The sequence below is a fragment of the Alligator mississippiensis genome, chromosome 1 (genome assembly GCF_030867095.1).
Source record: "Alligator mississippiensis isolate rAllMis1 chromosome 1, rAllMis1, whole genome shotgun sequence".
NCBI lineage: Eukaryota > Metazoa > Chordata > Crocodylia > Alligatoridae > Alligator > Alligator mississippiensis.
The window spans coordinates 450,976,097-450,990,558 of NC_081824.1; the positions used below are offsets into that span (position 1 = coordinate 450,976,097).

The window sequence follows — 14,462 nt, forward strand, 5'->3', positions numbered from 1 at the left end:
ATGAGAAGGATGCATCGTTCGGACTACAGTGTGGTACAAGTCTATCAATAACCAAAGCAAGCTTGTCCAAGGATCCAAGCTCACCATGGAAAAAGGGGTGCAACATGTCAAGAGCCTCCTGAAAGAAATTCAGTGGTTGAATAATTCCTGACCAAGTCTTCTCACCGAAGTTAAGGTCATCGCTGAGGGGCTAGGTGTCACCACCAAATTCAAGAGAACACACAGAAGAATCCAAAGGATGAAGCCTGTCCACGATGAGCCAGCCAATACAGAACACACAATCTCTTCCCTTGAAGATAGATTCAGGGTTGAAGTGTTCATCACAGCCATGGATATGCTCCTCTCTGATCTCTGAAGCCTAGCTGAGACCATGAAGAAACTCTCAAGCTTGTTCTTACCCATACTTGACCCACCAGCTGTTGCAGAGGATGAAGAAATTACAAAGTTTGCAGCGTGCCTGTCCACCACATACCCAAGAGATGTGAACAAGGATGAGTTGCAAGAAGAACTTTGCCTGTTTTACAAAATCAGAAAAGACTCATATTTGTGCACCTCTGGAGGAGCCATGGGCACTGCACTTGAGTTTTGCCACTGGATTTATGGCAAAGATCTAGAATCTGTGTTCCCTCAAATATGCATTTGCTTGAAAATGCTCACTGCTATCTCTAGTGGGTTATGGAATAGAGAAAATCCCACACAACTTACTGATTAGTTTGATGCACTGGCTGGGGGAGTAGTTGGTTAATTGCACGATTTCACAATGATTACACACTTAATTCATACAACACAATTTTATTTCAAATTTCTTTGCTACACATATAACACTGCTTAGCTTTAAGAAATACCACAAACATTAAAAACACAATAACTACAGATATCAGAAACAATGCTCCAAATGCACTTCCTTCCCAAACAATGCTATAAGAATTAGTATTACAAAAACAACTACAATTACAACTAAAAGTTAAATTTGAATCAATACTATTATTTGCATAATATACTTACCATCCTAGAATTCCAAGAAGCCAAACACCTAAATATGGCTTCATTCCTCAGTAGTACAATTTAATGGGTTGGCCTCAGTAGTACGGTTCAATGGGCTCACCTCAGGATTACAATTCAATGGGCTGGCCTCAATACTGATAGGACTAAGTCCCCTTCCTTCAATCCCTTTCGGGTGCTCTGCGGCTTCAGCGTGAACTAAGAGATTTGTGTTCACAGAGAGGGTGGTTCAGGTGATCGGTCTGATCCGGCCTACACTTGCGATTCTTCCTTCGTCGTTCTGCAAGTGAGGTCACCTCCAAATTGGGACAGTAGGTTACAGTTTGTATTGAGTGAGTTGCCGTCTTGGGCCCCTCCTACCCAAACCTGTCACTACTCCCAAATTTGGGCTCAGATCTTTCTTAACAGATTCTTTTGCTTGGTAATTAGTTTCTTTTGTTGACCATTTTAATTACTTTGAGGAATTTCCTTTCTTTCCAATTTTTTAAAAGGCTCCTAGGGTTTGATCTCTCAGAATGTGGGATGTTTGCTTAAGGGTCATTTTTATGTTCACTTTGTTAAAGGCCTCTAAAGATAAAATTCAAGAGTTAAGACTTTGAGCAAAGTCAGGACCTTCTGCACGTAGACCAAAACAATGGCCTAGATAAGAAGATAAATCTTGTCGTCTTCCTGAACTGGCTAATGGGCAACTATTACAAACATTCAAACTATTTCATTCAATATGACAACTGCCTTGCCAGTCTCTGTTGCATCTGGGGAACACACTTCTAGTAAGCTTAAGATTATTAAGAACTACCTGCACTCAGTGACTGGGGAGGATAGGCTGAACCATTTGATCATTATGACAGGGTGCCTGAACCACTCTGCCACCGGCAGGAGGAGAGACAAACAAGAGAGAAAGACTTACCTCGAGGAGCAGGAGTAGCCGTGGCAAACCCAGAGACGCAAAACGCCACACTCAAAATGACCGGAGGAGTCAGCTGGGGCCGTGGCAGATCAAAGGCTGCCCTAGCAAACCCAGCCTCTGGGATTCAAGCCTGGGAAGAGGAAAATGATGTGGGAAAAGAAAAAGGAAAAAAAAGGAAACCACACCAGAGAGGAAAAGCAGGAACAGCTGGGTCAGATGGGTAGCGAATAGGAAGCTGCCACAGCAGACGCAACTGGAAAAAGGAAGATTTAAGGGATGCTGAGGGAGGGTCCAGGGGTTGGAGGAAACAAGGGAACAGAGAGGAGAAGAACAGGAGATCAGTGAGCAGATGAAGAGAAAAGACTGACCCAGAAGCTAAAGTGAGACCCCAACTCGCAACTTACCTGGCAAGAGCCAGTGAGAAATTTGATCCAACAAAGAGGCTCGATTAGCTGTTAAGTCCAGTACCGGGGGGTGGAGAGAACCACTCCGGTGACCTAAGGGGAAGAAGAAAACATAGGCAGAATTACTCTCCAAAGGTGGGGGACAAGAGAGTGGGCCCAGTCGCAGGAGGGTGACGGGGGAACCAGAAGAGAGAAAGATAGCTGACTTGGGCCCCGTGCGGGGAAGAAAGGGGCAAGCAGCCACTTAGAAATGGGCCCTAGCCAAAGGTGCTTCAAACGAGGGAAGGAATATTGACCTCAGGGGCAAACAACAATGCCCAGAACATCAGGTGTTGTGAGGACAGGGGATGGGGATGGCAGAGCCCTGCGAAGAGCCGCTGATACCCTGAGTCTATAACCATTCTCACTTGTCTCCCAGGAGTGTCTAGACGTATCTCTCATAACATCGAAGGCATGGCAGGTGGTCTACAACAACGAGACACTACTATTCCAGTCGAAAGGCAACGTGACTCTGGGCAACACAACATTGACCCCCTTACAGTGGTGCATTGGCCAGGAAACAGAAGAGACCCGACATAACTGTAAGTCTTGACTAACCCAGCCCTGAGAGATGGAGGACCCCTCCACCCAGCTACAGGATACCGGTCCCGCGAGACTGGCAACAAGCCCACGAAATGAGGGTTCGGATTATGCAGGCTCAACAGGTACAGCTGAAGGAGCTGATTTGGGTTTGGGCCCAAGAAGCGGATGCACGGATAGCTGCGCTTACCCGACAGCAGGACTTGAATGAAAAGATACAGGCCCAACAGGCTGCAGTGTTAGGAGCCTCTGAGAAGTTCAGGATCCCCAAGATGACCATCAAAGACAATGTGGAGGCCTACCTGGAAGCGTTTGAATGAACAGTGATCACAGCATGCTGGGCCATTGGGCCCCAGGGTGGATATTTAATTTGTTATGGGCCACCGAAACGCTGCACCCGATGTGGGCTGGAAGGGCACCTGGCTGCATTTTGCAGTCTCACCATTTATTACAGGTGCAGTGGTAATGGGCACAGAGCAGCTGTGTGTAAGGAGAAATTACAATGTGACCTTTATGTGGTGGGAGTGGGCGGTAGGACATGTTTGTAGACAGTATCCAAAGTCACATGTGAATCGTGCTAGAGAACCTGCAGAAGAGGGAGAGAGGAGTGAAGAGGAGGAAGAGACCGGGGCAGTGGGCCGGAGCTGGGCATTTTTACTGTTGAAGAAACACCCAAGGCTGGAACCCAGCAGGACTCCATCACTGAGGCAGCGAAACTGCTAACTGAATCAGAAAAGGATGACCAGATGGAGGAAGTTTTGCAAAATGTTGACCATGCTGAGTTTGCTGGGGAGTAGAAATGGGGTTGTATGAAGGAAAGGGAGGAACAAAAGAGATGTTTGAAGGGTGAGGGAGAGGGATGTGGAGGGACAACATATGGAATTGGATACAGCTGCTGAAAAGGGAAAAGGAAATGGGTTGCAGAAAAAAAAGAAAACATAGAGTGGGACCCTGAAGCAAAAGCCAGTCAACCGCCAGGCCAGGGCCAGGGCTGTTGGCTGTACTACTGACAAGGTGGGGTGAGCAACAACAGAAAAGGGCTGCATTCTACAGCGGTCCCTGCCCCTGAGGTTAAAGGAGCAAATTATGGGCAGGAGTAGGTTATAAAACCATTACACAGCCTGGTTCCCCTTGCTCTGACCAGAAGCCTCTGTGCCATTATAGTGGGGACCCCTGTGCTTTGCACAGTGGATGGCTGCAGAAGGTCCTTGTGCTCCACAAGATAAGCAAAGGGTAGTTGCCCACCATGAGTTATTCTACCTCGGACAGATGGGGCTCTCCATCTCAGGATCTGTTGCTCTTTCTGCTCTTCCTGGGGCACCAGGGGACCTAGGATTATGGTGTGGGGTCCCTTCTGCCAGGCCATCTTTTCCAGACACCATTCTGAAAGGCAGTGGTTGATCCACACAGAGCTCACTCAAAGTCCCCAAGCAACCATGGGATGCAACCAGCACATGTTCAATCCTTTAGCTGAAGATTTTAGAGGACTATTTCTGCAGACCTGAACTTCAGGGGGTGGACAGGCACTCCTGCTACATATATGGGACTTGGCTTTCAAAATACCCATCCAAGCCTTTCAGAAAAGGACTGAAGGCCTCTAGGAGCAGGGAAGTCCAGGTCCATACTCCCCACTGCAAGCAGGCTAAAGATTAAGCCCCATTGTGGCCTGGTCTGAGAGACCAGCGAGGGGACACAGTGAAAACAGCAGGCAACACTGATTCAGGAATGTCAAAAGGCTTCTTTGCATCCTGCTCAAGTACTGTGGGAGTGGGACTTTGGCCTCAGCTGGGGCCCTGCTGCCAAAAGCAAGTTCTGCTGCTGCCTGACAGCTCATCTTTGGGGAAGGTCTTGCCCAGCCTTGCCCTGTGCCTCTTCCAGGCAGGCAAATAGGTCCCGTTTTTCCTCTTCAGGTATTCAGTCAGGGCCCGGAGCTGCTGAACTGCCTGTTGGAGATGGGCAATTGTTTCCTAGTTTTCAGGGGCTCCAGGGAGCTTTTGGTAATTCTCAGACAGAGTGGAGTTTGTAGTTGCACTTCAGGGCCTGCCCCACAGCTCCAAAAGGATTAAACTGTCAGGGACTAAAGCATTGGTGGTCTGACCTAGTGATTAAACACTTGGAGGATATGGGCAGTCCAAAGTGGTTTCTTAGGAACTGGGGGTACAGAGGGGTCTGGCACTGGAACCGGGAGCTGCAGTCAAGATGGAACGGGGCTAAACGCTGCAGCCACAGACATGGTACTCCTTCTACCAGGATACATGCAGATTAGTCCAGTTAGCAGGAATCCTGCCTAAAATCCCCAGCATAATGTTTTCCTGCATCCATCTTGCACAGTGATCCATGTGTGTGAGCCAAGGCCGAGGTACGTCTCACTACCCTCCAGCTAGCTTCTGGGCTCACCCTAGATCATGATACTGGGGGCCACAGAAGCTTCCCTTTCCAGAGATGAGGTAGTGAGGTGCGCTGGACTGCATCGAAATAAGACCTCTGTCCAGTCAGCTGCTTCATTGCTTTTGTCCCGCACCTTCAGGAGGTCATCAAGTCTTCCTCAGGGTCCAAGACATTTACATTCATCCAGGGCCCCTGGCTACCATTCTGATGGCAGGACTTAGGAGGCAGCCTTGTTTCAAGTTAGTACAGTCTGCCTTGTGCTCTTGTGGGATGCTGGACACACGCTGGAGTAAGCATGTGTTGTCTTGCTTTTGGCATGCGACAATAAGGCATCAGGCTGAAGATGCGTCACCTGCTTCTTTTCTCAACTGGGCAAGGATAATTAAGGGAACTGTGACTGTACCTAAGTCTTTGTCCAAGCCTGCAAAAGAAGTCCTGATCCCTGAAGGGCTGCAGGCTCATCTCTTCACAGCCTGACAAGTCCCAAGGTTTGGGGAACAGGTGGTTGGCCCACTGCTGGAGAGAAGAGCAGTGCCATGGGACTCTGGTCTGTTGTTACAAAGGCACCTGGGCTGGCTGTCCATCTTCCACTGCCTTAGTCGAGCAACAGCTGACAGGTCTTTGGTAAATCTGTTCACAGAAGTTTCAAACTTCCAGAAGGCTGCTGACTTCCCAGGTCTCTTCACCCAGCTTGCCAAGCCTTTTCTGGGTCTCTCACTTCAGAACTGCAGCTTGAAGTCGGGCCTGAAGCTGTGGAGAGAGAGACAAGTGTGTCAGTAGAGTCAAGATTGTAGTTAAAGCCTTATGAATGCAAAAGATGAAGGAACTTTATGCCCATGAAGCTAAATAAGCTACAAGTTTTAGTGCCCACCGTAAGTGGGACTCACTTCACTGGCGATGGACAGAAGCTGTCAAGTCTGTTCTGTACCCAAGATCTGAATCATCCGAGCTTGCAGGGCGATGCCCAGGCTTTCAGTACAGGAACAATACACATGCAAGTGCCAGTTCAGATCTGAAGTTCCCTAAACATAGGATTTCTGTTTTGGTCATCATAGCACCAGTATAGGTGCATATTTTAGATTCAATACATTATAGTAGATATATTAACATATTACAGAAAACATCAAATCTTTCTTCAAAGAGTGCATGTATACCTCCCCCCACGCCCTCAATAAAGATAGAGAGAAACAAAGCATCAGGTGTTTGTACAGTTTTGCACATGAACCAAAACTAGCTGCTCCTGGACAACTAACTGAATGTTTTACTGTTTTTAGTCTGGGCCAAATCAACCAGCCCTTCTGCTCCAGGCCAGCAAGGCAGCACACCAGGAGAATGGAGGGCCCTGTACTGGTATCACAGGGCAGGACTGTTCCAAACAGCACTATGAGGAAAGGCCATTTTGCTACAGCAAGTGCTTTGCTTGTTCTCAGTCTCTTGAACTGGTCTGGGGAGCTCAGTGCAGCGATTCTCCACCAGGGAGCTAGCATCCTGGGGTGCCTTGAGAGCCTTTCACAGGCGTCACAGGGGACCTCACCAGGTCACACTGTTAAAAGTGCAAACATGACTCATGAGATAAACCCAGAGATTTCAAACAGGAGCACACAATAGCAAAAACATCCTTACTTCTTGCAGTCTTTCATAGGGCTTTGCAACAGAAAGCCGGCTTTATTGTTTTTCCAAACTTGAAAAACAGTATTAAAAAAGCTGACATTTACTGAGACGTACCTCGTGTCTGAAGAGGTGGAGAATCACAGTTCTGGCATCTCAGGGGCAGCAGTTACAATTTTGGGGGCACCAAAATGAAGAATGGTGAAGTATGATCCACATAAGTTCAGGAGGCGCAGCGAATCCTGCTGCATCCCCATCGTGTCCTTTGTCTCATTCGCATTCAAATATTGGCCGCCTCCTACACAGGGAACACGCAGGTTCATTTGGCGGTAGGGCTGATTCTACTGACTTCGCTAGAAAACCGTCGCCCCATCCACTCGTCTGCCCCATTCCCCGAGATCGAAGACCAGGGCTGAGAACGTGTTGGGTGAAAATTTAGCAGGGTCCAGGATTCCAGAGCTGCCCCCGGCTGCCTGCAACCCCCGTATCTCGCATGCAGGGCCAGCCACCTTTACAGCGTGTGGAGACAGTATAAAATAGGAGGAATTCGAGCAGGTATTTCAGGGCACCTTATAAAGTACACTTCTGATTTAAAAAGAGCTGCTGGGTACATGGTTTCACTGGGCCCCAGGGGCAGTTGTAAGATTTGTAAAGGTGGCAGGAGAGGGGGAGGAGGGGCAGTTAAGCTGTGTGGTGCATCATTCAGTAACACAGTGAATATTTTTCCACCAATGATAAAGGAACTAGATGCCTTACAAATTCAGTTTCTAATCCAAGCAGAGAAAGAAATCTAGACCTTGGGGGGTCACTGCCACGTCCAGGGGGGGCAGGGGCACATAATGCTAGGGAGGTATAGCTGTTACCTTCCCACCCCAGCCTGGCTGCAGACAGAGCTGCTGCTCCCAGCACTCCCACATGGGCATCCCTCAGACCCTCTGCAGGGCCCCCAGTGCCTCTCTCTGCCCCGATACGCTGCCCCTGCCATCTCAAGTGCCCCTTTCTTCCACCCACCAGCCCCTCACATCCCTCCAAGTCCTGCCCTGCCTCCTCACTAGCCCATAAATCCACTGCTTCCTGCATAGATGCACCCCCTCATGCCCCAGCTCTCCTGACTCCTCACTGCCCACCCCCCTCCCCTGGGCCCATCCCAGCACCTCCAAGCATTCAAACCTCACTGCGGCTCCTCACATGTCCAGCCTCCTTCCTTCCCCACAACCCCTTTTCTTCCCAACTTTTCATCCGCCCAGACTCCTGCTGCACCCCGGCCCCCAGCCACCCCCACACCTCCCTGCACCTGCAGTGCTCCAACAATGGGGTCCTCGCCAAAAGCCCCGTGGAACTTGTGAAGGCCCCCACCCCCAGACCCTTTCCCTCTCGGACACTGACCATGGGGCACGTGGGAACAGGGCTCCAGCTGCTTCCCCCCAACCGCACCCCCTCCTCACGCCAGGCCAACTGGCCTCTGCCTTCCACAGACAGAGACTAAGATATGGCAGCATCTCTATTTGGGGAATCAAATCCACGCACCCACCTCTGCTCAAAATACCACCTTTCCCTTCTATATTGCAGGTGGAGGGCAAGGCGGAGGGGGTGGGTCGGGAGCAGGTGTGTGTCTGGTGGGGTGTGCGGGAAGGTGCAGGGGGGGTTAGGGTTAGTGGTGTGCAGGGCCCTGGATCTTCACTCCTGGCACAGCGCAGCCCACAATCTTGCCCACACGTGGCAGCAGCAATCTGCCCCCTGGACCCACAGCGCACAGTCCTGTGCCCCTGCAGCGAGCGGCACCAGCACCCCCGTGCTCCCGTCCCTTCCTCCAGCTGAAGCCCCTGCCCCAGCCGCGGGCCCTCACCTACATTCCCACTCGTGGGCAGGGAGAAGCTGCGTGGTACCAGGAAGGAGCCCCATTGAGGAAGAAGCTTCTTGTTCCTGCAGCTGCCTGGCTCCAGGCTGGGGCTGGTCAACCCAGGCTGGGGGGCCGAGGCTGAATTACGGAAAGCACAGAATACAGCAGGTTTTGTTTGGTTTTCCAGGGCTGATAGACGGTTCTCCTTCTCCACATGTATTTTCGAGCCCTAATCTTGCTGACCTTAATCCAGCCTTGCAAAGCGATCAGGAACATTTTCCAGTGCAGGGTAAAAGATTCAGTCTCTCACCCTCATCTTCACATTGAATCCACACAACCCAAAGGTAGTAGGACAAAGAGGTAGGCAGGGTTTTGCAAGGATGCATGAGCATGAGTGAGCAAAACCCCAGGGGCTTGCTGCCCAGTCAAAGCAAAGCAAAGCAAGCAAAAAAGGTATGGGGGGCAGGGTGGAGGGGGAGTTCGTGAGGAAATGGCTGCCCACTTGTAGTGCGCAGGTTTGTTATTACCCTGAAATAGAATAGTTTTTTGATAGCATACTGTTAGGTTAACAATAATTTGGATTATTAAGAAGTATTAGCTTTACAGCTGAATACAAGGCATGACCTGTGGCCTAGCAGTGCAGCTGACCACAAGGCAGAATGATAGCTAAGCCTTTGCTTGTGTCAAGTAATCATTTTAACTGTATTAAGCATTTTCTGAGTTAAAAAGTGGATCTGTGTCTGTGTGCTGAAAAATCAGCTACAGCAAGAAGCAAGATAAGACAGGGAAGCCATTGTTCTGGGTGCAGTGGTTGTGTCCTTGAGAAGTATCTACTACTGTGTAAGGTTTTGCTAACATATTATAATGTTACTGTTAATTAACATTTAGTTTTTAAAAAGTGCTAGTTCAGCTTAATAGAAATATGCTGTTACAAAGGTTTGTAAAGCACCGCCCAAGTAATGCTTTTGTTAACCCTGTAAGTCTTGCCTTATTGTAAGAAGTACAAAAGATCGCCTCACCCTTGAGGGGGGGCCATTTTGCCTTTTGCTGGTTTTATGGTCTTTGCTCGAGCAAATAAACAGCTGTCTTTCTTTACCCGCATTGTCTGTCTATCAAATTACAGCTAGACAACGAAACTTAGGGAGGTTTCTCCCACCACACACCCAACTCAGTTTTAAGCACTCAAGCTCAGTGGGCTTCTGAGTTTGGCTGCTTTCTAGCTAATCATGCAGCTGAACCTAACCACACAAAAGGAGGCTTGGTCTTCCTTCCAGTGGGATGGAACAAGCAAGGGGTGCACATCTGTCTGACACCCTTTAGGTTGCATTACCCAAGAAAGCTCTTTGCATTCAAGACCATGGCTTTCAGAAACTTGCAGCCCAGCTAAATAGCCTTACTCTTCCAGCCTCCACTAGCATAGATCTCTGAAGTGAGATCTGCTCCCAACAGATTGTCCCCCACTCCTCCCCTGCCTGGCACAGAGGCAAGAGAAAGGTCCATGCTGGTAGTTCAGTGGTCATTAGTAACCTGCTGAGCTAGTACCAGAGATGAGCACTGCAGACAGCTTGACATTGGTTAACACTTGCCTTCTGTTTTTAAGTGGCATTTAGAGATTCAAAAGCTTTAGGGGATACAAGACAGCCCTAACTCCAGAGAAGGGGGAAAGCCCTAAACAAGTGAAACCAAAACCACAGAGCACACCAGCAAGCAGCACCTCCCCTCCCACCCCAAACACACAGCTCTAGGTCATCTCAGGCTTTCATGCAAGCTGCATGCTTTCGTGCTTAAGTTCTTCTGCCCTTGCTTGATTTAAACCAGGAGCAAAGCACTTCATCTAGACATACCACATGACAAGTTTTGGAGCCCTGTTGCAGGGACTTTTGTAATAACGCTGTCTTGCTGAGAAACCCCATGCCTTTTAACCCTGACTTTCAAAAGAGTCTTAGTCCCTACTTGCCCAGCAGTAGACGAGTTGTTTCCAACCTGTGAAGTAGCCAGCCATGCTTCACAGGGGGTACCCAGCTTCACATTTCCTGAAGTTGATGCTTCTAAGGTACGGGGGGAAAAAAATTATACCACGACAGCTTTTTGGGCCATGTTGCCCTGCTTTGTTCCATTCTAGTTCCCAGGTGTGATTGAGAGATTGGTTATGAAGTGATAAGTTAGTAACAAGTGTCATAATGATAGTTGCTTATTACTTTACCTTAGGAGTACACTCAGGACTGCCCAGCATGACAGGGAGCAAGTAAGCTAGAGCCCTTGCAGAGTTTTAAGACCAGAGTAGTCATAAGCAGAGGATTCAAACTTGAGGTGCTGCTTGGACTGGAAGCTTTCAATCTACCCACTCAACTGCAGCAGCACCTGGTGGAAAACTACTGCAGGATCACAATCAATAATAGGAATGGCTATAATTGGTCACACACACCGCAAACAGGTAGACAGTTTCAAGCGCCATATGAACCACAAGCATCGAGGTGTACAAGCCAGTTGACAGTGGGCTAAACCTCCTGGAACAGTTCAGCAGTTCACCAAGATAAGGTGATACAATTTTGAACCCGTTCAGCGTTTGGGCTGACACTAAGCTTTCCGGATTGGTCCTCTGAGCATCCCACACTGTACAATGCTTAAGCCCCCATTTGCTGTCCTCTAGCTCTGAATAGTATCTAGCTACTCAGGAAAGGGTCAGTGCTCAGGTGTGTCTAGTACACCTTCCAGCCATGCATCTCAACTCACCTTCAAAAGCTCAGGAATTAAGCCTCTCAGGCCAGCTGTGTTGGGTATGTATTAGCATAAAGAGCAAAGGGAGAGACAGAAAATTCAAAGTTGACTTAGCAAACACAGGACATCTGCACAGAGCAAAGGATTTAGTTCAGCTGCTGAGGCTTACAACACCAAGTTACGCTGGAAGAGTGCTTTAACCAATTCTGACACCTTCTCCATTAGACCAAGTTGAAAACCATCCACTGATACCATACTGCCCCACCAGCTGCTGGGACACAACAGGGACATAGCAGGCCCCTACCCAGCTCCATGGACTTGGCCACTAGACCTGCTTGCCTGCCACCTGCACAGCCTGCCTGCAGGTGGGCCTTCCTCCCCCAGGTGGGCCTGCCTGCCATGGGTGGCTGTGAGCCCTGGCCTCCAAACACATGAGCAAGCCTGCTGGCCCCACTGCCTGGTGGGCAGGCACACGCACATGTTGGCTGGGGCTGTCCCATCTTTTCATAGGGCCTGCTTATTGGGCAGCCAGGAGTCAGGGCTCAGGCTCCCCTAACTGGGCCCATCATGGTCCAACTCTTTCTGGGGTTGGCTGCTACTACTGCTTTTGGAGCTGGGTGCTATACTGGGCTGATGAGTGGAGTGGCAGGAACAAGCTCCAAGGCCCTGTCCCGGTGCCAAAAATATGTTTAATGCATTAGACCTCACATGGAGGACATATCAATGATTAAACTGAGAAGAACAGATTTATTTATTTATTTTTTAACAGCAAAATGTACTCATTACAAAACATAAAACCAACAACATGACATACCATCAATATTATACACAAACCCACATATAGCCAACTCAAATACCATTGTCTTGCTTCACACGTATCCGCAGTCCCACAGCTCCAACACAGATTTGCATCACACGATATCTACATACATACACAAACACAACATTTTCAGTTGAATTAGCAACACATAGCATTATTACATAGCCATATATTTAAACCAAACCGACTCCAAATGGTATCACACACCATTAATATTTTGCCCTCACACATACAAAACCACTCCAAATGACATTACAAAATATCCATATGAACCCATCCAATCATAAAGGACCTCAACTAAATGTTTTTTAAATCCATATGCATCCTCTTTACCCATGTTCTTCGCTGTCATTTCCAAACCCCACCCTTCTGTCATATAACAACTTATTCCCACAATGAAGCCACTTTGATCCCACTTACATCATCCCAAAACATGCATTATAACTTCAAAACTGATGTTACAATCTATTGTGTGACAGCACAGTCAACACAGCAGTATCAATTCCCTTTTCACTTAAAGAGATGCTGCCTCTTTCTTCTTCCGTTCCACTTGCTTCTCCCTTCCTCCCTCCTTCATGTAAAAATCACAATTCACACAGCACCAGCTGTAAGCAGTCCTGTATCCGGTGCCATAGGAGGTGGTAAAGGGGGCGAGCAGCGTGACCACCCCGGGCCCCCAAGCAAAGGGGGCACCAACAGGTGCTGCCCAGCTGGGTCAGGACAGGGGATGGAGCCACAAGCAACTCATTTGGGGAGCGTGGGGACAGGGGAAGAGAGGCTCCCACCACTGTGTGCACTCTGGGAAGCATGGTGGGGTGTATGCCCCCCAGATCTGTGCACAGGGCTAGGGTGGGCTGCCACTGCAGGCTTTGCCCCAGGTGCCAAACTTCTGTGCGTCGGCACTGCCTGTATCAGTCCCTTAAGAACCAGCAGGTTCCTTACTTTCCATATTGCTACCTTTATACAAGTTATCCAAACCCTCACCCTCCACTCTTCTGGTCCTTTTTTAACTAATCCATACATCACTATCTCATAAGTTACTATTCAGACTCATTTTCATGACTTGCAGAAACCTCTGCACACCCTGCACACCTCTCTTGTGAACGAACACTCCCACAGTGCACGCACCGCCGATTCTTCTCCATTGCTGCTTTCCCTCCGGCATTTTGCCAACTTCAACAGTCCCGTCTATGCTATATAGCCTTACCTGGCAGGATCTGCCTTACAGCCTTCCACATAGTATCTGCGTGCTCTCTTTTCAAGTTCTCATCTGTTGTCTCCTTCACACTTCCCTTGTCTGCTCATCTGTCAAACCCCTCACATCTCTTCCTCTATCCCTCCTTCTAATCACCTTTAACTTTTTTTTCTGTTCTTCCAACCCTTCTAGCCCCAGCTCCTCTAGCTATTCTGCTCTTATGACATTCTCCAACCTCCCGTAGCGGAGCCATGGCTTCCATACCCACAACTTCTTCTAGCTCCCGCCATACAGACCCAGTCTCTGTAACATCCTTCCCACCTAGAACCTGCAAACGTCTGCCCTATTGCCTTCCCCCTTCATCACCTCCCTTGCAACCATTCTTGCATAATGAACACAAATAAATACCCCCAAATATGGCAGCTTGCACCATCCCAGATATTTTGCTTTATACACTGTTTTCTCACCACCTTTTCTGTTTTACTCTACCAAAAATAATGCAGATCTGCTGCTGCACCCTCCTAACCTGCTTCCAGGATGGCAGATACATTTTCAGAAGCCCTGCCTCCTTAATGGGCATCACCTTTCCCCAAAATAACATCCCCTAGTGGATCTTTGCTCCTACACCAGCTGCTGCAGGAGTTGTGCTTAGGCCAGGCCATACATATGCTAAGCTACAGTTAATCTAAGACACCAAAAAGGAGCCTGGGAGTAGCAGGTATTACAGACTGCTGAATGGCCTGGTGCACAAGTTGCAACAGCATTGATTCAAAGGAGAGGGAAGCAAAAAACAGTAGCTGAACAAATTGAGAAGAAGATAAGGAATTTGAAAGAGAAGCATGTAGCAGGTGTCCCAACTTGGCACAGAAGTGAGTTGCAGGTGTGTTCATACCTGGCAAAGAGACAAGTGAAAAGGGGCAGGTAGAGAGAGATACAGAGAGAGAACAATGGCAAGTGGCTGAGGCAGGGAAAGGATACTGCAAATGCAGCTGCTGCTGCAA

The 14,462-nt window shown here is 48.7% G+C and overlaps 1 non-coding gene across 1 annotated transcript; it reads right to left on the minus strand.

Annotated features, from left to right (window-relative positions):
* Positions 1-12,039: 12,039 nt before the first annotated feature.
* On the minus strand, positions 12,040-12,225 carry LOC132247971 (U2 spliceosomal RNA). Its single transcript, XR_009459346.1, has one exon. It is a non-coding gene; the product is annotated as a U2 spliceosomal RNA (small nuclear RNA).
* Between the last annotated feature and the right edge of the window lie 2,237 nt (positions 12,226-14,462).